Below are 23,863 nucleotides of genomic sequence, written 5' to 3'. Positions count from 1 at the left end.
ATTCATAATATTCAAGATAAATTTAGTATGAAAACTAATATTAATAAGATGAGTATCTCTTACATTCATGCCTCTCTAAACATTAGAGGAGAAAAACTATCTCAATTAACCAAGGATAGGTGTTTTTCTCCTCCACACTAGTCCATTAAAAAACTTCAATTATATAGCATCCATCTTTTTATCTTAGGAAATAGGCCCATATGGAACAGGGTCATAATGTATTGCAAAGTTCTTTGAATAATCTTAGTGAGAATTTTGAGCTTTTTAACATTGCTAAGAAATGAACATTTTGAAGTTGCCAACTTTTATTGAATTATTGAAAGGAATGTTGACCAAATGGAATTATCATTTTTACTTATCAAAAATTGCATTCCTAGATAAATAGAAGGAAGGAAACCAACATGGAACCCAAAAAATATAGTAATCTAATTACAATCTAATAAGAGTATTACAAAACAAAATGTTTTTTGAAGTTTAAGCCATTGACCAGAGACTGAGGAAAAATCCTTCAGAAGCTCCTTCCAACTATTATCTTCCAAAATAGTACCTTCCCTAGAAAATAATGTACCATCAAAAAACTATTCACAAGATATGATACTAGCAATTGAAGAGGGTTTAATACCTTTGACAACACCAATAGAGACTGATCTACAAAGATTTATACCAAGAACATCAGCTAAAATAATAAAAAGATAACATAAGAGAGGATCATCTTGCCTTAATCCTCTAAAAACCTCAAAAATCTATTTTGGGGAAGCATTGATGAATACCAAAAATTTATGAGCAATAGTGTAAGAATATTTCCTTGAGACCCAAATTTTTGGAAATCTTCCGCAAGGAAGTCCCTTGACACCATATCATAGGATCTTACAATGTATGATGAGATTGTAGCATCTCATAGTGGTTTTGAGTTGTAAGGGATTGTAGATTGTAATCAAGATGTAATCATTGAATAATAAGAATATTAAACTCATTGTTGGTGAACGTAGCCTAGGGGTTGGGTGAACCACATCAAATCTGTGAACCACATCAAATCTTTTTGTCTCTTGTTATCTTCTTTGCAATTTATTATTTTCTAATATTGGTTATATTTACATGTAATTATTATTTACGTCTCTTTAATTCTAACAAGTGGTATCAAAGTGATGCTTTCTCAATTGTCCTCTATAGGAAAGTCTCAAAATTTAGTGGGAGTAATGGAAAATGAGGGTAAGGTAAAGTTTGGAAAGTTTTGTGGGAAGAAATTCTAGCTATATAAAAGGAAATGGGAAGACTATCTTTATCAAAAGGATTTATGGCAAGTATTGCAAGGAAAATCCATGAAACTTTTAGCTATGATAGATGAGAATTGAGATATTTTGGACAAAAGGTAGTTGGAAGTATTCGTAAATGCATGGCATAATTGGTGGCATTTACTTTTACAAAAGAAAAGATGAATGTGGAGTTGATGGAAACCCTAGTAAAGTTGTATGAATAGCCCTCTACTTCAAACAAGACATTTCTCATGAAGCATTTATTCAATATGAACATGGTAGAAGGTGGATCAATTTTTGAATATTTAAATGAGTTTAATAAAATTACCAGTCAATTATCTTCTATTAATGTTAACTTTGATGAGAAAATTAGGGGTCTCTTTCTTTTGTATTCTTTTCGAGAAAGCTAGAAGGACTTGGTAATGATCGTGAGTTATTTTGTTTCCTGATGTAATACCTTAAAATTCAATGATGTGATTGGTCTTGTTCTAAGTGAGGAAACACATAGGACAATTTTAAGTGGATCTATGCTAGGAAGTGTTTTGGATGCACAAAGTAAAGGAAGAACGAATGAGAGAGAAAATGATTCTAGAAATCATAGGAAATCAAGAAGGAAATAAAAGGGAAAGAAGTCTCAATCTAGAGGACCAAGAGATTGCTAGTACTATGGGAAACTATGGCATAGGAAGAAATATTGTTTGACTTGGAAGAATAATGAAGGAAACAAATAAGAAGGAAAAAAGGAGGCAAATGTGGTAAGTAATAAATCCAAAGAGGATTCTTTGCTTCTTTCATTAGAAAATATGGATGATTCATGGGTTTTAGATTTAGGGGATTCATTTTATGGTACTCCCCATAGAGGTTATTTTCTTGATTATACCCAAAGGAATTTTGGACTAGTATATTTGGGAGATAATGAACCTTGTTAGATTATTAGAAAGGGAAAAATTAATATGAAGTTGTACAATGGGAATCGTTGGCCACTACATGAGGTAAGACATGTTCCAAGGTTGAGTAGGAATTTAATATCAATAGGGCAACTAGATGATGAGGGTTTCACAATTACTTTTAATGATAAAAATTATAAGGTTTCAAAAGGTTCCTTAGTAGTAGAAAAAGGTGTAAAAATTTAGTCACCTTATATCTTTATGTAGGTTGTATTTTTCCTTGTACTTTAATTATTTTAGAGAAAAATGAATGTTCAAGAATAGTTGTTGTAGTTGAGCATGGAGAACAAATAGTTGTTGTAGATTATAAAACAAAACTAAGACACAATAGACTTGGTCACATAAGTGAGAGAGGTATAAAATTACTTTATTTAAAGAAAGTTTTATGAGGTCTAAAATGTTTTGTGTATATAGATGTATGAGGACCATCTCAAGTATCTTCCCTTGGCGACTCTCATTATCATGTTACATTTTCTAATGATGCAACTAGAAAAGTATGGGTTTATTTCCTTATAAAAAAACATGATACATTTTTAACTTTTAAGAAATGTAAAATCTTGGTTGAAAATGAGACTAGTAAAATGATAAAACATCTCAGATCTAATAATGGTTGTGAGTATTGTAGTAGTAAATTTTAATATTACTATTCCACTTATGGTATTCTTAGGCAAAATAACATTCCAGGGACTCCACAATAAAATATCATGGTTGTACACATGAGTAGGACAATAATGGAGTGTGCAAGGACCATGAGGTTGCATGTCAGGCTACCATTAAAAATGTGGATAGAGCTTGTCAATATTTTTGTATACTTAATTAATAGAGGTATCTCTACTCCTTTGGGCTATGGTATTCCAGAGGAAGCTTGGACTAGTGAGAAGGTGAGTTATTCTTTTCGTAGAACCTTTGGTTGTGAAGCATTTACCAAGTACATATAAATTATGAAAATAGAACCAAGCTAGAATCTAAGTAAAAGAAATATCTATCTATTAGATATGGCATTGATGAATTTGGTTATAGCATTTAGGATTTTGGAAATCATACAATTGTAAGAAGAAAGGATGCCCTATTCAATGAGAAAGCTTTGTACAAAGATCTATTGCAACAACATAAGAAGAAAGCGTTAAAGTAAATAATTAATAATTATTTATTTATTCTATTTACTTAAGCTTACTTAGGTTAATGCATGTGTTTAATTATTGTAGTGATGAGTTTTTGACAACATGGGAGTTTGTTCCCTTCTAGCATGTTCCACCTTTTTGTGAAAGTGTGCTTAGTTGTCAACCTTATCGTCTACCACTTTCTAGCTTGTTCTACAAGCTTCCATGAGGACTTTATATTGAGGCTCTCTCATTGTATTTTCTCAATGCATTTTCATTGTAAATAAATTTTTCATTGTTTTGCAATATGATCTCTCTCATGTCCATTTAGGGTTTTCCCAAGCTCCACCTCTTCCTTCCTTGGTTTCCCTTCGATGGGTTATTTGTATGTAGGTGATCTTGGTGAGCTATGTAGTTGGATTTCATCAACTCCTACATGGTATCAGAGCCTCCTTGTTGCTTCTTTGTTGAATGTTTTTTGAAGCCGCGATTCAGAGACACAAACCCTAGTTTGTTTGTGCATTTTTCTTCAATTTGAGTGAAGAGCATTTTTTGGAGCACTTTGGGCCCAAATGGATGCTGCCATTGGATCTGAAAGGCCATTTATAGTCAAGATTCATATAAAATTTGTCAATTTTTGATACAGAGTACTGGGAGGGAATTTTTTTTTGGTTGCAGGCCCTTCCATACGGTCGTATGGACAAATAGTGTGAAAATAATAATAAAAATATATATTATAGGCCACACCACTATGACATTGCCCAACGGATACCACAGGGCTGCCTGCGCACCACTAGTGCCTCACCAACACTAGCAGAGCCTCCCTTGCTCCACTTAGCATTGACCTTAGCCTGCGCTCCACCCGCTCGTCACCTTTTTTGGTGGTGCCTCTAGACTTCACCGCTCCTAACACTGCTCTACCCGTTTGCAGCCTCCTTTTCACAATTGGCAATCCTTTTTCCTTAGTCAGCACCATGTGGCACGTTTTGTAGAATTAAGACTAGTTTGGGGATGACAAATGGCATGGGTGCCATGGTGGCACTTTGCCATGTGGACCCTACCACGTCACTCGCCACATCACCACCCTGCCACGTGGCATTTCTTTTTCTACGACGGCTACAAATCTGTCAAATTTTTTATGGTGAAGTGCTAACATCAGCATGATGTCACCCTACATCAGCACCCCTACCAAGCTCTCCAAGGTCCCTTTTGACCTACTTGTAATTTTTTGGCCATAACTTGAGCATACAGAGGCATTTTTCTGATCTGAAAGAAGCATCAGAAAGCTAGTTTTGAGATGTTGACATTGGTATAGGTATTTTTAGGTTTTGATGTAGTTTAGTTTCTCAATTTTGTAGTTGAAGTCCAAAGTTCTATTTTTGACTCTGGCATGCATATCTTTTGCGTCCCATGTCCATTTTTTGAAAATGTTATATTTTTGGAAAGCTAGTTTAGTCTTCTTTTTAGAAATGCTATCATTTCCTTCAAATTCTAGCCCATGCTCTCTCTATCATATTTTTGGCATTTTTTCTCTATGGTGGATATCTTGGGCATTTCAGGTTCGAGGATCATTTTCAAGGCATGGGATCTTTTATTTTGGGCTATACTACCTTTTGTATCAGCTTTTTCCTATTTTGATCATTATAGAAATCATTTACAAGAAATTTTATATATATGCAATGCGATAAAGTGCCACTCTTGCATTTTAGATTCATGAATGTTGTTTTGAGACAGTTGTACTTGCACTATTTTTGTAAAGCACCATGGGAGGGATAATTGTGTGTTGTTTTAGGCCTTCTTCCTTTTGTTTTCCCATGTAACATTGGTGTGACTATATCTTTATAGATGTTTGTACCTCTTCCCCTCTCTTGTCATTCTTGGTTCTGTCTGCAAAGGATTTTGGCCCACCTTCTTAGTTGCCTGTCATCTCACCCCGTCTACATTAAGGGGGGTTATTATGTTGTCCTAATTCATCCTTGGTTTGATGGTTCGATAGTGTGAGCTATTTATTCAGTGGTTGATCCTATATACAAGGTGGTTGCAGTGGCTGGTTACCTATGCATTTCAGTGAGATGGATCATCTACCATATAGACATGCTCGATTTGTGCCTTCTTCTTCCATGGAGGTTCTTCAGATCAACAATTTCTTTTTGATGGAAGATTTGCGACTTCTTCATGCTTTAGTGATGCTCTTCATGATCACCTTTTGTTCCTATTTTATGGGATATTAAACTAGTTGGAGGCTTCTTCAGTCCTTCACTAGCTTACCTCTTTTTGGGGGAGGGTTTTTCCCACGTGGTTTTCTCTCTTTCCCAATTTTTAGAGGTTGTATTTCTTTGCATTGTACATGGGTACCTAACATGGCCTCATTGCCAGGATCCATCTTGCATTTTCATCTTAGTTTTGTGAGCTTAAGACATTCCCCTAAGTTGCACTTAAGGGGGGGTGTTAGAGTAAATAATTAATAATTAATTATTTATTCTATTTACTTAAAATTACTTAGGTTAATGCATGTATTTAATTGTTGTAGTGATGATTTTTTGACAAAATAAGGGTTTGTCCCCTTCTAGCATGTTCCACCTTTTTGAGAAAGTGTGCTTAGTTGTCAACCTTATCTTCTACCACTTTCCAGCTTGTTCTGCAAGCTTCCATGAGGCCTTTATATTTAGGCTCTCTCATTGTATTTTCTCAATGAATTTTCATTCTTTTTTTTGCAATATGATCTCTCTCAAGTCTGTTTAGGGTTTTTCCAAGCTCCACCTCTTCCTTCTTAGTTTCCTTTCAACAAGTTATTTTGCATGCAAGTGATCTTGGTGAGCTGTGGAGTTGGATTTCATTGACTCCTACAAAAAGAAAATGATTTTTTAGTGTTGGATGATACTAAAAAGGATTATGTTCTAGTAGTCCCTAATGCTCTACAATAGTAGCAAGAAATACCACAAAACCTAATGAATGATATATGGTTAACAAGGATAATTAGACCTCTAGAAAGATTTTGTCCCTCTTTGTATTCTATTTTATTAATAGACACTAGTGAACTTGAATACATTATGATGAACTTGTATAGGCGGATAGAAAGCTTCAGTGGGAGAAAAAAATAACACTTGAGATGGACTCCTTGCTAAAAAATTAGACTTGGGATTTGTGTTAGTTTCCTATAGGTAAAAGAGCTTTACAAAATAAATGGATGTATAGGATAAAAAGAAAAGATGGAGGTAAGAAAAAATTTAAATCCATGTTAGTTGTAAAAGGATTTGCACAAGAAAAGGGCATTGATTTTTACAAGGAGTACTAATTGTATTTGGAGTAGCTTGATGTTAAAGAAACTTTTCTTCATGGTGATTTGAATAAAGAAATCTGTATGGAACAACCACATAAATTTGAGGTCAATGGTAAAAAGAATCTATTGTGAAGATTGAACAAAAATTTATATGGCTTGACACGAGAACCTCAACAATGTTGTCTTAAACTTAATGTTTTTATGCATGAGCATGGATACACTAGGTATTATTCAAATCAATGTGTTTTTTTAAGAGGTTGGATGATGATGTCTATATTATTTTGAGTTTATACATTGATGATATGCTTGTAGTTGGGTCTAACACGGATCACATTAAGTGGTTAAAAAAATGGTTAGTACATTCATTTTCTATGAAGGATTTGAGGGTAGAAAAAAATCCTTTGTATGAAAATTTATAGAGATAGGAAGAATATAAATTTGACATTATCTCAGGCATATTATATTGAGAATGTGTTACAATGTTTCTCTATAAATAATGTCAAAGTTATCAACACACCTTTGGATGTTCATTTAAAATTGACTAAGGAGATAAGACAAAAGAAACAAAAAGAGGAGGATAAGGTGTGCAAGGAACCTTATGGTCTATCTATAGGGATATTAATGTATGCCATGGTCTGTACTAAACTAGATATTGCACATGGACTGGGAGATGTTAGCAGGTATATGGGTCATCCTAGAATTGAGAATCAGAATGTAGTTAAATGAATTTTTAGATATTTGAGAGGAACATCTAATAAATGTTTAAATTTTTAGAGATCTAATAGTAATATTTTTTTAAAATTGAGTTAAATTTAGTAGGGGATATAGATACCAAGTGGAGTACTACAAGTTATGTATTTACTGTTGGTGGGACAAAAATGAGATGAGTTTCTCAATTACATAAGGTGAACAATTTATCCACTAGACAGGTAGAGTGTGTTACTACTACAGAGTTGGCTAAGGAGATGATATGGCTTCAATTCTTCATGGAAGAGTTAGGTCACCTATAGATGGAAAATTACTTGGTTAAAGACAACCAGAATGCCATTCATCTTTAAAAAAAATCTTCTCTACATTCAAAGATAAAGTAGATATAATTATGGTACCAGTTCATTCGATCAATTTTGCATGATGGATAGTTAAAACTCAAAAAGATAATATAAAGGATAATCCACTAGCTATGATTACAAAGGCAGTGATAAGGGAAAAGCTAAACTCCTCTCTAGCTTCAATTAATCTTTTAGAATGAATAGAATAAAGGAGCAACTGAGTCTAGGGTGGTTTGATCTAATGGGAGTTTCCTATGGGTATGTGCAGGAACATGGTCAACCAACTTATGCACTTAAGCGGCAATGAAAAATCAAAAAATTAGGATTATATCAACTTGACATGTGCAATTTTCAACTTTTTATGAATTTTTTATGAAAAAGTTGAGACAAAAGAATCTCTAGGAAATTTAATATAGTTTCTAAACTACTAGATCTTATCTTAAAAAAATAAAAAATTGATTGGTCAAAAATTTGAATTTTAATATAATAGTACAAAAATTTTAGGACAAAAAGAAGTAGACATTGTCTAACCACTTTAATCAACATTAAATGATATTTTTTTTTAATAAGATTCTAGATATAAGAAGTAGAATCATGCCTAGATGTAACACATATATTTGGGTATTTTTATTCTTAAAAATTAATTAATTATGAATCTTCTACTATAGTACTGTTAGAATAAAAACACTCTCATGTCTAATCACCTTAACTAATTCAAAACACTACAAAATTTATTTTTTCATTTTCCCCTTGTAGTAGAAGAAGCATAGAATGTGATGCATCTTTTAGATTTCAAAAATGTTTTACCATTGGAAAGTTATAGTTGTTTTTTAATCAATGTGTCAATCAACACTTTATACATAGCTCCATTAGAAAATAAGTAATAATTACTTATTAAAATCATAAGTTGATAGAAATTAATTTTATAGAAAGATAAGAACATTCTTATAAAACCCTTTTTCTTTCATCAAATTTGGGTGAAAAAAAAGTTGTTAGATACATGTTTGAAGTAAAAAATACATTTTTATGACTTTTTAAAGTTGGCCATATATGGTTGGTATCCAAAGATATATTAGGCCTTATAAAGGTATTGATTTTTTTGTTTGGTATCAGGATGGGTAGGAAAAAAGTTGGAATAGATTTTGAAATGCTTTGAGGCATTTTCAAAAGTACATATTTTTCCTACATCACTATTTTTTGGCACACCATGATCCTAAACATAGCTCTATGGTAGTGGTATTTCTATAGGATAAGTGTCCAAGTGGGAGGTTTTTGTTTACTATGGCACCTGACCAACTGCCAAGTGGGATATTGTTGATATGTGGTGACTGATCAAGAAAGTACTGTACATTTTTTGGTTAGTTCATGAAGGGTTTCTTAGTTGATTCATGAACCATTTCCTATGGTTGACTCATCAAGTGTTTTAAGTTAACTTGTTAACTTATCTAGCACTAATTTTGTAAGTGACATAAAGCTTGTATAAAATGCCTTAGGGTTAGGGATCTTATGGTGTATGATGAGATTGTAGCTTCTCATGGTGGTTTTGAGATTTAAGGGATTATAGAGTGTAATTAGGTTATAATCACTAGATAATAAGAATATTGGACTCATTTTTGGTGGACATAGCCCAAATATTGGGTGAACCATGTTAAATTTTGTGTCTTATGTTCTATTCTAAGGGAAAACAATCATTGGGGAGTGAAGATTGAGAATGAATTCTTAAGAATTCTCTTGCTCCCATTAGAAATTCCTTGGCTATCACCATTTATCTCTAATCATGATCTAAATTCCTTCCAAGCTTTGGAAGAATTCCAACACCCATAGAATTGCAAATCTTCTAAAGATAAGAAAGAGGGCTAGGGAAATACTAAGGATGAGAAGTAGGGGGAGAAAAAATAGGGGAGTAAGCAATAGGAAGACCACTAAGAAAAATAGAGGAAGAGAAATCCAAGAAAGAGAATAGGGAAAGGGGGGAAGGGGAGCAAAGGACATATGAGAAGGAAAGATGAAAGATTGAAGAGAAGAAGGAAAATGGGACACCAAACAAGCCTAAATCATAGGTTGAAGGAACAAGAGAAGACAAAGGTTCCAGAGACACCACTTGAGCACTAGGGAAAGGATGAAGAAAATCCAAAAAAAAGGCCTATTCAAAATGGACCTCTAAGGAAGCTATAAGGATTTTAGGAAAAGTGGAAAACCCAAGACTTGCACCCAATAAACCTTTAGCACTAATCGGCCTTGATCTAGGAGTAGTAGACTTACAACTTTTAGGAAGCTCTAGAATTATGTAACTAGTAGAAAAACAATTTTTATAGAAAATAGTAGCATTTCCATACTCCATAAATTGGACCATAGAGCCCAACCTCAATTTGAACACCATCGAGATAGGAAGAATAGCTCTTCAATCCACCAAAATAGAAAAATGAGCTTAGATGAACTAAGTACAATCACAAGTAATGATGTATACACCAAGAAACACACCAAAGGAGTTTGAAATACCTACTAGAACTTCTTCATCCCAAAATTCCAAAGGAAACCCTAAGAGGTAGACCCAGGTGGAGAACGATCTAGAAAGGTGAGAATCTAGATCAAAGTATAAACTCCATTTGTATATTTGGAGGGACCATGAATCCATAGCTAGAATCCTTAAGGAATATTCCTTAAGTAAGAAGGAAAAAATAGAGGAATCTTTGAGGTAGACATGAAACCACCACAAAACCTATGAGGGACCAAGAAGAAATATCATATTTGTGGACAAAGACAATATTTTGCCTCCTATCTCCAAACTCCCCAAATAGGGAGGAGGCCATCTTAGCAAGATTCTTATCAAGAGAATGGTCCTAAATTTGAATACATGTGCCTTCCTTAGTGTTTATAACTGAAAATCATCCTTTCTCTTCTAGAGTCTTCTCCTCAAATAGATATTTCTATTGATAATATACAAAACTTGATGATACTGTTACAATAGAACATGGGCTCCTCTAGGTAGGCCGAGAAGAACTCACAACCACCTCTCTCACAAAAATTTTAAGAAATAATAAAGAAAAAAATTATTCCAAACATTGAATTCTCACCTTGAGCCACCTCTAGTATACCCTTATGCAACATTTCAATTTTTTTCTATAGCCTAGGATTGTACATATTAAATAATGTTAATGTAATATGTACATTAGAATAATTTTATGACAATTAATATTTGGTATTAGACAACCTCAAATGTAGAACAACTCTGTTTCATTACAAATATTGACAAGTGATGGAAGTTAAATCTTGATAGTTATACTAGGGTAAGAGCACCAAGATGTTGTTCCAAAAAGTGGCCACATGGAAAAAGAACTCATAACCCGAGTAGGTTCCTTAAGCTTCAAAATTGTGTTAGGCTTTATCAAACCAAGAATAGCAAAAAATATTTTAAAAATAAATAGTTTTTCAAAACTTGTGTAGGTTTTAAGGAACAAAAAGTTCATCATAACCTATAAAGTTTATGAGAAACTTAATATTCTTGGACAGTTCATAGTTTTGGGCCATTTATGACACCACAAATGATGGAACAACAACCCAAACAAGCTAAAAAAACTTGGAGAACACATTTTTTTGCCTTCTTTTTTTTTGTTTTTGTTTTTTGCCTTATCATTTAGAGTAATTTAATGATGACACCCCATTAAATGTGTTAAATTTTTTTGTTTTGATTTTTTTGATTGTTTTAAGATTTTGTTTTTGTTTATTTTATGTCAAATTCTATAAATAGTAGCCAAAATTAAAAAAGACAACAAAGATCTCCTAATGCACATGTAGAACAGATCCTTAACAAGCTCCTCCACAACCATAAGAAACACAAGATCCTCTAAAACAAAAAAATCTACAAAAAAAATCTTCAACAACCACTATCATCTATAAAATCTACATAACTTATTTTAAAACCAAGATCTATTATCAAAAATAATAATAGAGGGAACACCAAGTCAAGAAATAAGTTTTTGAAGATCAAAATCACATATAACCTCTTTTGTAGTAGATCGAAGAGAAATAGCTTCAGCCCATTTAGTAAAGTATTTTGTAGTTGTTAAGATGTAAGTATGTCCTTTTGAAGAAGGAGCAGATATCATTCTAATGAGATCAAGTCCCCAAACACTAGAAGGCTAAGATGTTAATTGAATATGAAGAGTAGTAGTTAGAGCATGAATAAGATTACATGCATGTTTTTGGTAAGAAATGTGAATCAAGGATAAGACCGTAAACACATTACATAACCTACACATATTCTTAGGATATTCCACAAGAAGTAAAGCTTATAAGTGTCTAAATACTAACAATAAAAAAGTTGTGGAAAGTGAAAATGTAAATTTTGATGAATATATAGAAGCACATGAGGTTGAACCTATGAAAGAACTAGAAGCATAAAAAACATTTGTATACTTTTATGAAGGAATGGCTATTGAAGAAGATGCTACAAATCAAGCTGCAAATTATTCACAAGTTTCAGTGTCTGTCGAGTTACATCCTATGAATGTTGAATTGCATTAAGGAATTGAGCCACATTTAGATGCTGAAAAACAGAATGAAGTTGGTGCACATTCTGATTCTAAGGGTAATGTACATGAAATAAATGTTGAGATATCTAATAGAGATATACATAGTGACATTGAAGCTGAAAGACAAATAGAAGAAACTAGAGCTGAACCAAGATTGCCCAAATATGTCAAAAGACATCATCCTACTACACAAATTATTGGAGATAAAGATGCAAGACCTATGAAAAGAAATAGATTGAGGAATGATATATGTTTTTTGAGCATAAAAGAACCCAAATTAGTGAGATATGCATTACAAGATGTAGACTGGAGTAAAGCCATGGAAGAAGATATTAAACAAATTGAGAAGAACAAAACATGGAGTCTAGTTCCTAGACTAGAAGACAAAAATGTGATTAGGACCAAGTGGGTATTTAGAAACAAGCTAGATGAAAATGGTGAAGTGACAAGGAACAAGGCAAGATTAGTTTGCAAGGGATATGCACTAGAAGAAGGAATTGACTATGGTAAGACATTTGACCCTGTTGCAAGACTAGAATGAGTAAGAACTCTACTTTCTTATTCTACATACAAAGGTTTCAAAGTCTATCAAATGTATTTTAAATTAACATTTTTTAACGGCATATTAGTGGAAGAAGTTTACATAGAATAGCCAAAAGGATTTTTTGATGCTAACAATAAGAACATGGTATGTAGATTAGACAAATCTTTATATGGTTTGAAACAAGCACCAAGAGCATGGTATGAGATACTTCATAATTATCTTGTGAAGATTGGATTTGGAAGGATTGATGATAACAAAAATCTATACATGAAGACAAATAAAGGCAAAGGTATTTTGTAATCTAAAATTTTTGTTGATGATCTCATATTTAGAGGTGAAGATGCTTTATGCAAGACTTTTGTAAATGAAATGATGCAAGAATTTGAGATGTCTATGTTTGGAGAGATCAATTTTTTTGTGGGTTTGCAAGTGATCACTTTGATGTCTTATAAAACTAGTTACTGCTATCACTTGGTACCTATATAGAAAAATATTGTAACTTGGTAGATGCAGTCTATGTTATCTTTAATAGAATTTAAACATTCACAATGATTAACATGCAACCATAAAAGAAATAACATGAACACAAGAGACACCAGATTTAACGTGGAAACCCAATATGGAAAAAACCACCAAGTAACTAGCTACTAATTTTCACTCTTCTGAAGTGAGCCCTGTTAGGAGCCAACCCTATTAAAGGTTATAAAACACACTATTAGGTGTGACCTTGTTAGAGGATTTAATCACCTTGCTAGGAGTGGCCTTGCTAGAGGACTTTAGAACAATTCAATAGAATTTTCACCTTATTAGAGGATTTACAAAATGGCTATTAAACCAACTTTGTTAAGATATTTAGAAATCACTGCTACAATGGTGAGAAAGTAACAATGAGGTGACTTGAACAAGATGCAACTGAATTGTTGATACAGATCTCTATTCTACTTCACTAGATCCTCTCTAATCGAATATAACTTTGCTGCTCCTCAAGGATATCTGATCCTTCTTCAAAATTTGCTCACACTTCTCTCTTCACACAATCAACACTTGCATGCTCACTCATTATCATTTAGAATTCACAACTTGACCTTTTATTTATACCTTACAAATTTTCAAGCCCACTTATTTACAAGTTGTAATTATCAATAATCATTACATCGGTTGGCTACAATTGTTACATAAAATAATTAGACTTTATTTCCCAAAACAATGAAATCCTTCATTGGCCAACCCTGCTTGGTAAACATTGCTCTAGAATTGATTTCTAGTGTTAACAAACTGAAGCTCAGCGAACACTATAAACTCTACAAAATCCTTTGGAGATTGAGTTAACTCGGTAAACATTGACTTTCCTTTGTTAAAATTGTGAGCTTAGTTACCAATGATTTTTGCCATAGAATCCTTCAATGCTCAAGTGAGCTCGGTAGATACTATTTCCATAGAGTTATTTTCAAGAATACTCGATAGACTTTGGAATTTGCTTTGCTAACCAACTGAGCTTGATAGACTCTGTAATTTTCTTTGCTGATCAACTGAGCTCGATAGACTCTATTTTCCAACTGATATGGCATTTGTGTAACATCAAAGACAACACACAATTGAACAATTGTATCCAACAATCTCACTCTTTGGCATTGATGGCAACACAACATGTCATAGCACAATGAAATTTGAAAACAAGTCTTTTCCTGAAAGAACATTTCTCACTCTTAGATTTTATGCCACAAACTTCTCTAATGCTATAATCTCCCTCTATGAAGGAATTACATGGCTTATTTTCAAACAAAAAATTCTCCACAAACAAATTCAAATTTTAGAAAGATATGATGGTAAACTCTCCCTCTTTGACAACACATGTCAAAGAAAACACAAGCCAAATGAGTAGCAATGTACCTTAAGTACTGATTCATGTGCAATGTTCCCATGACTATGCTACATCAACTGACAGATCTTCAACTTGGTTCCTATTGCATCACTAAAACTTCATTTTAGTGAGCTTTAGATAGGGGAATGACCCCTAACTTACCTTTTGGATACAAGAATGCATCCTTAGGTAATGGCTTAGTGAATATGTTAGCAATTTGTTCTTTTGTATGGACATATTCCAATCTAATCTCCTTATTCTGCACCAATTCTCTAACAAAGTGATACTTTATTGCTGTAGATGCTCACAAATGGTTCGTATCTATGGTTTCATCACTTCTTCATACTAATTTGTCCCATTTTGTCATTCTACTAACTTCGATCCTTTGGCTAGATTGACCATATTTTGTCATTTGTATCCCCTTTCACATCAATATCATATCAACTCAGAATCATATCAAATCAACTCGGAATCACCCCAAATCAACTCAGAATCACTTAAAATCGGTCCTAATCAACCCAAAACATATCAAACATCCCAAATCAATCATCATTTATCTTATCCTAGGTATTGTTGTGGCTTTCAGTACCTTGGAAACTTATCAACCTATCAATCTTATCAATTTGGCCTTACTACTATCGTGGCTCTCAGTGCGAGGTCAAACTATCATTCATGTCATCCTATCTTTGACATTGTTGAGGCTTTCAATGTCAGATCGCAAAATCATCAATAATTTTAATAATATTGATAGTGTCCATCAATGTTATTATGATCAAACCTTATCAATCAATTTCAATCCTGTAGCATTTACAATGTTAGTTAAATGTTACATATCAACCAATTCATGTCATGTGTCCTTGGCATGTTATCAATTTCGATCTATCAATCAATTTGACCATGGCTTTGGTCTACCTTTTCATCATCTTATTCGATATCCATAATTTTCACATTTTCATCAAAGGATACTGTTGCATTCATTTAATCAATTTGGCCAATCATCTGATAATTTTCTCCATAGGATTAAACAACCTATAATTTAATCCTATTCTTTCTAATTATTCTTCCTAATTATCATCCTCAATTAATTAATTTTATTAATTAATTGATTCATTATCTATAAAACCATGGAAATTCTCAATTTCCTAAGTTTCATTTTCCATCATTAATTCCATTTTCTACTAATTCTTATTTTGTGGAATAAAAGGATTTTTAATTCAAGTATTCCATAAAATATTGCATCCTCATGACACTTGGATATGACACCTCATGGATTCTCCTTTGACACCTGGATAAGATTTGTCATAATCAAATATTCTTATCTCTTACGCATGTCCCTATTTGGCTTATTTGTCATAGATTCTTGGCTTTAAGTGGGTTGAGGTATCTTATGACGTGTCATAGATTCTCTTCCACATTTAGCCAACTTTGACTCTCATGTGTCATAGAATCTTACATTTGGCATATTCTATCATATGCATCATAAGAATCTCTTGCCACATCTCATATCTATGGGTGACAAATCCAATGCTCTCACCCTCCATGAAAATTATAAAATGGACACCCTTCCTCTCATTTTGGAGCTAGAATGCTTAAGTTTTGAAAATCCAAATCTTTGAGTCTTTGACTCTCTACTTCTTTGCATGTTGCATTCTTGCTCTCATATTAAATCACACTTCAAGTATTCTCATGGCTTTATCCCTATCATAGGCTCTTTGCTTCAATCTTGTGTGCACTATAGGAAAATTGGAGCTACAATCATTTGGAGAAGAAAGAAGGACATGGGAGCTACAAATGGAAAAGGGAGTTTTTAATTATGTTTGCTTTCTTTTGATTAGTTTGGCTTTCATGGTAGACTAGTGGGTGCTAATATATGTTGATTGAGTTTGTGATTTTCTCATAGTATGTTATGCATTTTAACCCATTTTTTCGTCCTACATTTGGTGAACCCAACGTGAACATGCATATCTAACTTGGGTTTTCTTGTTTTGTGCTTGTAGGTGCAAGGAAGAAGCTCACTTGGAAAGGTATAACGACTATCTACTCTTCCTTTTCACACCTAGATTAATTATGGGGTCCAGTAAAATGCTTATATGCTCTTGTTTCATGCATTTTGTTAGCTTGCTGTCCTAGGGCGCACTCTGCTCTGTCAGGGCGCACTTGGGACCCCTAGGAGCAGTTTTAGCAGCCCAGAAGCCACCAAAACCTCTTTCTATTGTTTCTAACTTACCAACTGCAACCAACTAGGCCCCAACTATGTCATTGATGTAGTCTGCACCGTTTGGGTGCACTTGGGAGTGTAGCTTTGAAAATTTCAATTTCTGGGTCTTGTTTAGGCACCATTTCCCCACACTTTGCACCTAACTTCCCAACTGCGCCCTAAAACTACCAATTGTGCCCAACTAGGCCCCAACTACATCATTGACACATTTTGCACTATCTAGGTGCACTTGGGGGTGTTCAAAGCCATTTTAGCCTTCTGGGGAGCAATCTGCTCTGTCAGAGCACACCTGGGCTCACAATAAGCACATGCATCAATCAAAATCTGCATTTCAAGTTCTTCTCACTCTCTAGGAGATAGATTAGATGATTTTTTGTTATTGATGGTCTATTTGTAGCATGTGGCAATCATTGGATGAAGATGTGATCATAATAAACTACTAATGTGTGCTTTGCAGGACATTGTCGAAGACTTTGTGTGTCTTTCAAAACTATGTGTGTGGATTTCCTAGATTAGATAACATTTTGTTTGGTGCTTAAAAAGAACCCTTTTTCTTTTTTGCTTAGCATGTCTACAGTGTTAAATCCCTAGGAGTTGCATTGGGCGTATCCTCTCCCCTTGCCATTCGTGGATCTTGGGTGTAAGAGAAATCCATGTAACTTCTTTAGGAGGCTTGCCTTGGACCAAGATACTCGATATTGGGTATGCCAGGGGACAACCTCAGAGTGGTAATGGGCCAAAGCTAAGTCAATGTTCCAGCCACTATATAAAATTTGATTACGGTGAAAGCTGTGTCGGCGATATTGCTGCGTGATAGCCCTCCTCCAGTACCCTTGTGGTGCATCAAAACCTGGTTCTCGGGGCTGGGAGACCTTCTGCGGAAGTTTATCATTCACTTGCCAAACGGAATGCCCTTACTAAAAACCATGTTTTAGTGGCCAAAATCCTTTCTATCCACTGGCTCAAGGGGTCACCCATGCCCGTGAAGACATCCTACATTCTCGTGGTCCTTAGTAGAGGCAACAGTCCCTTGGGAAGTCATGCCCCTTGGGAAGCAGATCTTGGTAGCCCCGAGAAGTGAGTGCGTTGTAAGGGGGAGCCTGTGCTGCCAAGATCCTAGGTTGTCTACTCTGGATAAGTACAGCTGAACTTTGGTTCAAGTAGGAATTCAGTGGATACAGTCCTAAAAGCCTAGGTTGTGGTGTGTTTGTTAACTTTTTACAACAGCTATTCTTGTCTTAATGTGTCTTGCGTGTGTGTAAAACATAATCAAGATAAAAGCCAAACTTTTTACACCTTAGATATCATTTGAACTTGTCAAAACATCACACATTTCCAAAACATTTCAACCTTTATCAAACTTTGCAAACTTTGTTTCAACACACTCAAACCTTGGAAAACATGGTGACTTGTGCTCCTAAATGTGCTTGGCAAAACGTAGATCCCACACTTGCATAGACTTCACTTGCATTCACCCTAGTATAGGCCTCATTCATGCATCATATAGATTTCATATTGCACCTTTTAGTCCTCATTTAGTATCTATTACTTTTCATATTGCATCCATTTAGGTTCAGTTTACCTTCCTTAGTTTTTGCATTCCCATATTAGAATCAACACTTTGCATTCACCACCTTGCATCTTTGCATACCTATTCATCATCTTGACTACTTTATCAATCATTCTGAGTGTCCTAACCATCATTTTGAGCATTCATACTGGCCCTAACATTGTCCTCTACTATTTACCTCTCTATGACATCAATCCTGAAATCACAACTTCCAGAATTACCTCAGTTTCGACCCAGTTTACCAACTGCACCTAGAAATTACCAACTGCGCCCAACTGGGCCCCAAATGCATCATTGATGTATTATACACTATCTGGGCACACTTGGTGGTCTTGAGATCTAGTTTTGGGTTCTAGATAACATTTTGGGGCTTCAACAGTGTCCTTAGGTACCTGGTTAGCTCCCCTTGCACCAACTTGCCTAGCTTTGCATTTTGCATCACCTAGTCTTCATCACCTTCAATTAAGACATAATTCTATACATCATAACCTTCATTTTGCATCTCCCAACCCATCCTAACATCAACCCCAGCATCTTAGCTTCCTGGAATGTCAATTTGGTAACCATACCCTTCAAAATCAACAAACATTCTTCCTAGCTTACCAACTGCGCCTAGAAACTACCAACTGTGCCCAAACTGGATCCAAGTGTGTTAATGACATAGTTGGTACTATTATGGTGCACTTGGTACTGTTAGGGTGCCCTTGGGGACTTGCATGACCATTTTGGGCCTCTCAACTACACTTTAGGACCCCAAAACTGCATCTAGGAGCCTCTACACCTACCCATTCTACACTTGACCCAAAACCATATCTTGCACCCAAAATCCCCTTTTGCATCATATTCATTGTCCATATCACATATCAACTCAGAATCACCACCATTTTGAGTCCTCTAAACATCATTTTGAACCCCCAAAACCTTTGAATTTAGTCAAAAATCTTGACAAAGTATAAGTCTTAGAGTATCTCCTAGTGTTGACAGATAATGGATCTTGACTAGTCTTGTTATCTTTCCTTATCATTTTATTTGGTCAAAATATGTCTATGTCTTGATAGATTTGACCTTGTCATCTTTTATCAATTTGATCTTTTCATCTTTTATCAGTTTTTGGTCAAGATCCAAAGTCCTTTATCACAAGGTTAAACTCCTAGGAAAAATACTTTCTAAAGGTTGTACCTAAATTCAAAACTTTCCCTATACCCTTTTCATAGCATAATCATATCACTAGCATCCCCAAACATCATTTTTACTTACCTTAGTAGTATATACCCTTCATCTTGCATGGTCCAAACCTTAGCATCATTCTCACTACCAAACCCTATTAGATTATCCATCAACCAAATTGCCTTCTTGATCATTTACCCTCATTTTGCATATCCTAAATGTCATTATCAACCCTTGGAAACCATCCTTTGCATAGTTTACCTTGCATACACCTAACTTTAGTGTCATTACCAAATCCAAAACATAACCCTAACCTTCATTTTGCATACCCTCAAAACATCACCTTGCATTTGCATTTGCATAACATCCCTAGGACATTTGCACTTTGCACATCAAAACCCTAATTCGTTTAGCATTTCCTCACATTTTATAACATTCCTAAACACTTAAAAATCCCAAAAAATAGTCATATCTTGCATATCCACCACTCTAAATCACTCAAAACACTCAAAATTTCCATTGTATCTGCATTCTTAGGTATCATGCTAGCACTTACTAGGACACAATCAGCTCAAAGACCTGAGGAACTCTATCAACCTTTATTTTCTGAGGCACAAGTGCAACCAAAACCTTGTCCAAGATAGAGAAAGAACAAGAAAACCCAACAAACCTTTGATGAAGACCAAATCGCGGCATCACAACCATTACTAGCAGACCCCTTGAACATGTTTCCGCAAGATCCTCATAATCAAGCTATGGCATGACAAACCTTGAACAATGCACCTACCATGAGATTTCATCCAAAAACTTCCCCCACACATGGGATAGTTCAATGGAGTCCTAAATTTGAACCTATATTCGTGCCAATACCACTAGGAGGAGGAAGTGTACCAACCACACCTAAAGATGAATAACCACATTCCTTTGAATTCAGCCAACCTAACACATCAAACATACAACAAGGTACTATACACCTAAGTGATGACTCTAACACTAATTATGGCATCACTGATGAAGAAATGGCTAGGGCATGTCAAGACAAATTTTTTTGCAAGAACTTCAAATGTTTGGCAGCCCAATAAATTGTCAAATTTAACCCAAACTTGGAAGGTCCTAAGTCCAAACATCAAACCAACACAACCATTGAAAACATATAACCCACGATCAATTTGGACTTAGATAAGGGAAAACAACCTTTGGATTTTTCAAACATGATAATGGAACCTATAAGGTCCCATCAAGAATCAACCATCAAAATCCTCCAAAGTACTTTTGAACACATCAATGTTAACCCCTTGTTCGACAAAATACCACCAATCCCTAAGCACCCCAAAAGGACATTAAGACTTGATTTTAGTCATATGATGTAACAACAAGATGCACTTAAAGGGACTTGTGCTCTAGGAATGCCAAACATACCTTCTTTGGAGGAAAATCAACAAAGTACACCTTTGCTCCTAACTTTACCGAGTGTTATGACATCAAACACTATAGAACCTCTCATAAGTACAACATGTGAAACATCAAATGCAACCATCCCTATGGAAACACAAAGGAAAAGTATTATTGACATTACACCCATTCCCAATAGAAACACATCTCATAGTCAAGTCAATATGATGTCACAAGTAGGAAAATCTAAAACACAAAGGTACCAAAACAACAACACCAACATGACATTCAATTCTCAAGGACTTAGTCAACCCCTACGACAACAACAACCTACAATGGTACAAGGACTCAAAACTTCCAAGGCACAACCAAGTCTACATCCACTTGACACACATCCCACATATCAACAACAACATCAACCACAATGACAACAACCAAATGTGGGGCAAACATCCAACATTCCTAACATGCAATCCCATGTGAACCCACTTGACTTACACACAATTTACCAACAACAATTTCAGCAGCAATTCCAACAACAACAAATGATGTTTGCTAAACAACAAGAGCAACTCAAGCAACAATTGGAATACCAAAGATGCCTTGAGCAACAAATTGCATACCAGCAACATTTGTTAGAAAAACAACATATGCCACAACAACCTCAACAAATACCTCTACAACAACAAGCATGCACATGGTCTCACATACAACCAACAGAGGTATCCCAACAACAACCACAACACATGGCACAAAAACAACACATGGTACAACAATCGTAGTCAATCCAACAACAAGTGCCACATCAAATACCACAACAAGTTCCCCAAAAATAGGGACCTTTCTATCTTCGAGGTGCCAACATACCTCCACCACCTAGCGACACTTCATCAGACTCATCAGACACAGAAATGTCAAAACCAAGTAGACATAGTTCTCGCCACAAAAAATGGTCTACTCATAGACACAAAAGACTTGAAGGAAAGACCATCATGCAAAACCCCAATGAAGAACTATTACAACAATTCAAACAACTTTCCAAACAAGTCGAGGCATTGGGAGTCCAAAAGAAATAGGCTCTATATAAAGAAAGTGACCTACATCCTAATCCATTTGATAAAAGCCTGTATATGCCTCCATTCCCAAAATACTTTGAAGATCCAAGGTTTGAAAAATACTGAGGAAAAGGAAGCCCTATTAATCACATCCGAGAATTTTGTGCTTCATGTATCGAACTCAGTGATGAGCCCACTTACCTCATGAGATTGTTCCCTCATTCTCTAGGTGGGCCTGCACTTGAATGGTACTCCAAACTTCCTGGTAATATCAAATCTTGGTAAGAGCTAGCAGACAAGTTTATCTCCCACTTTGCCTTTAACATTACAAATAAGGTGACACTTTCTGATTTGTGCTCAACTAAATAGAAGACAGAAGAATCATTCATCACATTCTTACTGCGTTGGAGAAGCTTACTTAGTCAATGCTCACTAGACATTCCTAAAGAACAACAAGTAAACTTGTGCATTGAAAACTTGGTTTGGGACTTAATGTATGAACTCAAAATCAAGAGTCCAAGCACCATTTCTAAACTGATGAAAAAAGGGGCTAGTATTGAAGATGCTCTTATCCATAAGGGAATCCTCAAGACAAACAAGGACAACACCAATACCAACTCGTCTAATGACAAGGCAAAATTTTTCTCCAAAAAAAATAATGTGACTAATGATGGCATTGTGGATGCCTGCACAATTAGCACAACACAACCTCAATTGACTTTGAAAGGTGCAAACCACACAAATTCACAAATTCCTAATCAAACAACACCTCAACAACAGAAAACTGAGACTTCCATACAAGAAAAAAGACATCCTAGAACCAAGGATAGAAAATTCACACCATTGGGGATACCTCTTGAGACTGCATTACAACAGTTACTGAGTAATAACTTCCTGTAGCTACCCCTAGTCAAAGATGAACCATTAACTAAAGCAAATTGGTGGGATGACAAAAAGTATTGTGATTACCATCGCACCAAAGGACACAAGACTTCATTGTGCTTCCAATTGAAACATGCAATACAAGACCTTATCGATGATGGTGTCATCACAGTTGATCCATCACTGTTAGCATCCAACTCTAATCACACTATTTTCAAAGATCCTTTGGGTAATCATGACAAAGAGAAACCCTCAATTTCAAACTCAAACTCGCAAGGTAATGTGAATTACACACGCACTGGCTATGACTACACAATCAATTGCTTTAATGAGTCTGATTTCCACATATCCACATTCACATTGAAGGCTAAAGACCCTCATTGTGCTTTCACTACACATCGTAGCAAGATCACCCTACCTGGAGCCCCATCTAGACCTACTGCTTCTACTAGACCTCTACCCCCAAGTAGACCTACTGCTCTTACTTCATCTAATTATAGCCTTGTTGAACAACTTGGCAAAACCCCTACACAAATATCCATTTTGGACCTACTGCATGCATCTCCCCAACACCAAAAGATCTTTGAGCAAGCCCTTAAAGAGTCAGCAGTCCCAAATAACATTGATGTTTCCCAGTTCCAAGCCATGGTTGGGAACCTATCCGTGTCATAGCATATCACCTTTTCCCCTCAAGACATTCCTAAGGACAAACCTAACCATAATGATCCCCTTTATCTCGAATTCTTCATCCATAATGCCAAAGTCAGACGTGTCTTAATAGATGGAGCAGCAAGACTGAACATCTGTACTCTTAAGATTGTCAACAATTTGGGTTATTCTAAGATGATGTAGATCCATCTCAAAGAATCACAATAAAATCTTATGATGATGGTGAACGCTTCTCTAGGGGCATCATCACATTACCTGTCAGAGTTGGTCCAGCTACTGAAGACACATTGTTCCATGTCTTAGACATCGAAATGAATTGCAACATGATATTAGGATGCCCTTGG

This window comes from Cupressus sempervirens, chromosome 9 (assembly GCF_028749045.1).
Source record: "Cupressus sempervirens isolate cs-2001-9-10 chromosome 9, ASM2874904v1, whole genome shotgun sequence".
Classification (NCBI taxonomy): Eukaryota; Viridiplantae; Streptophyta; class Pinopsida; order Cupressales; family Cupressaceae; genus Cupressus; species Cupressus sempervirens.
This window is presented reverse-complemented; position numbering follows the sequence as displayed.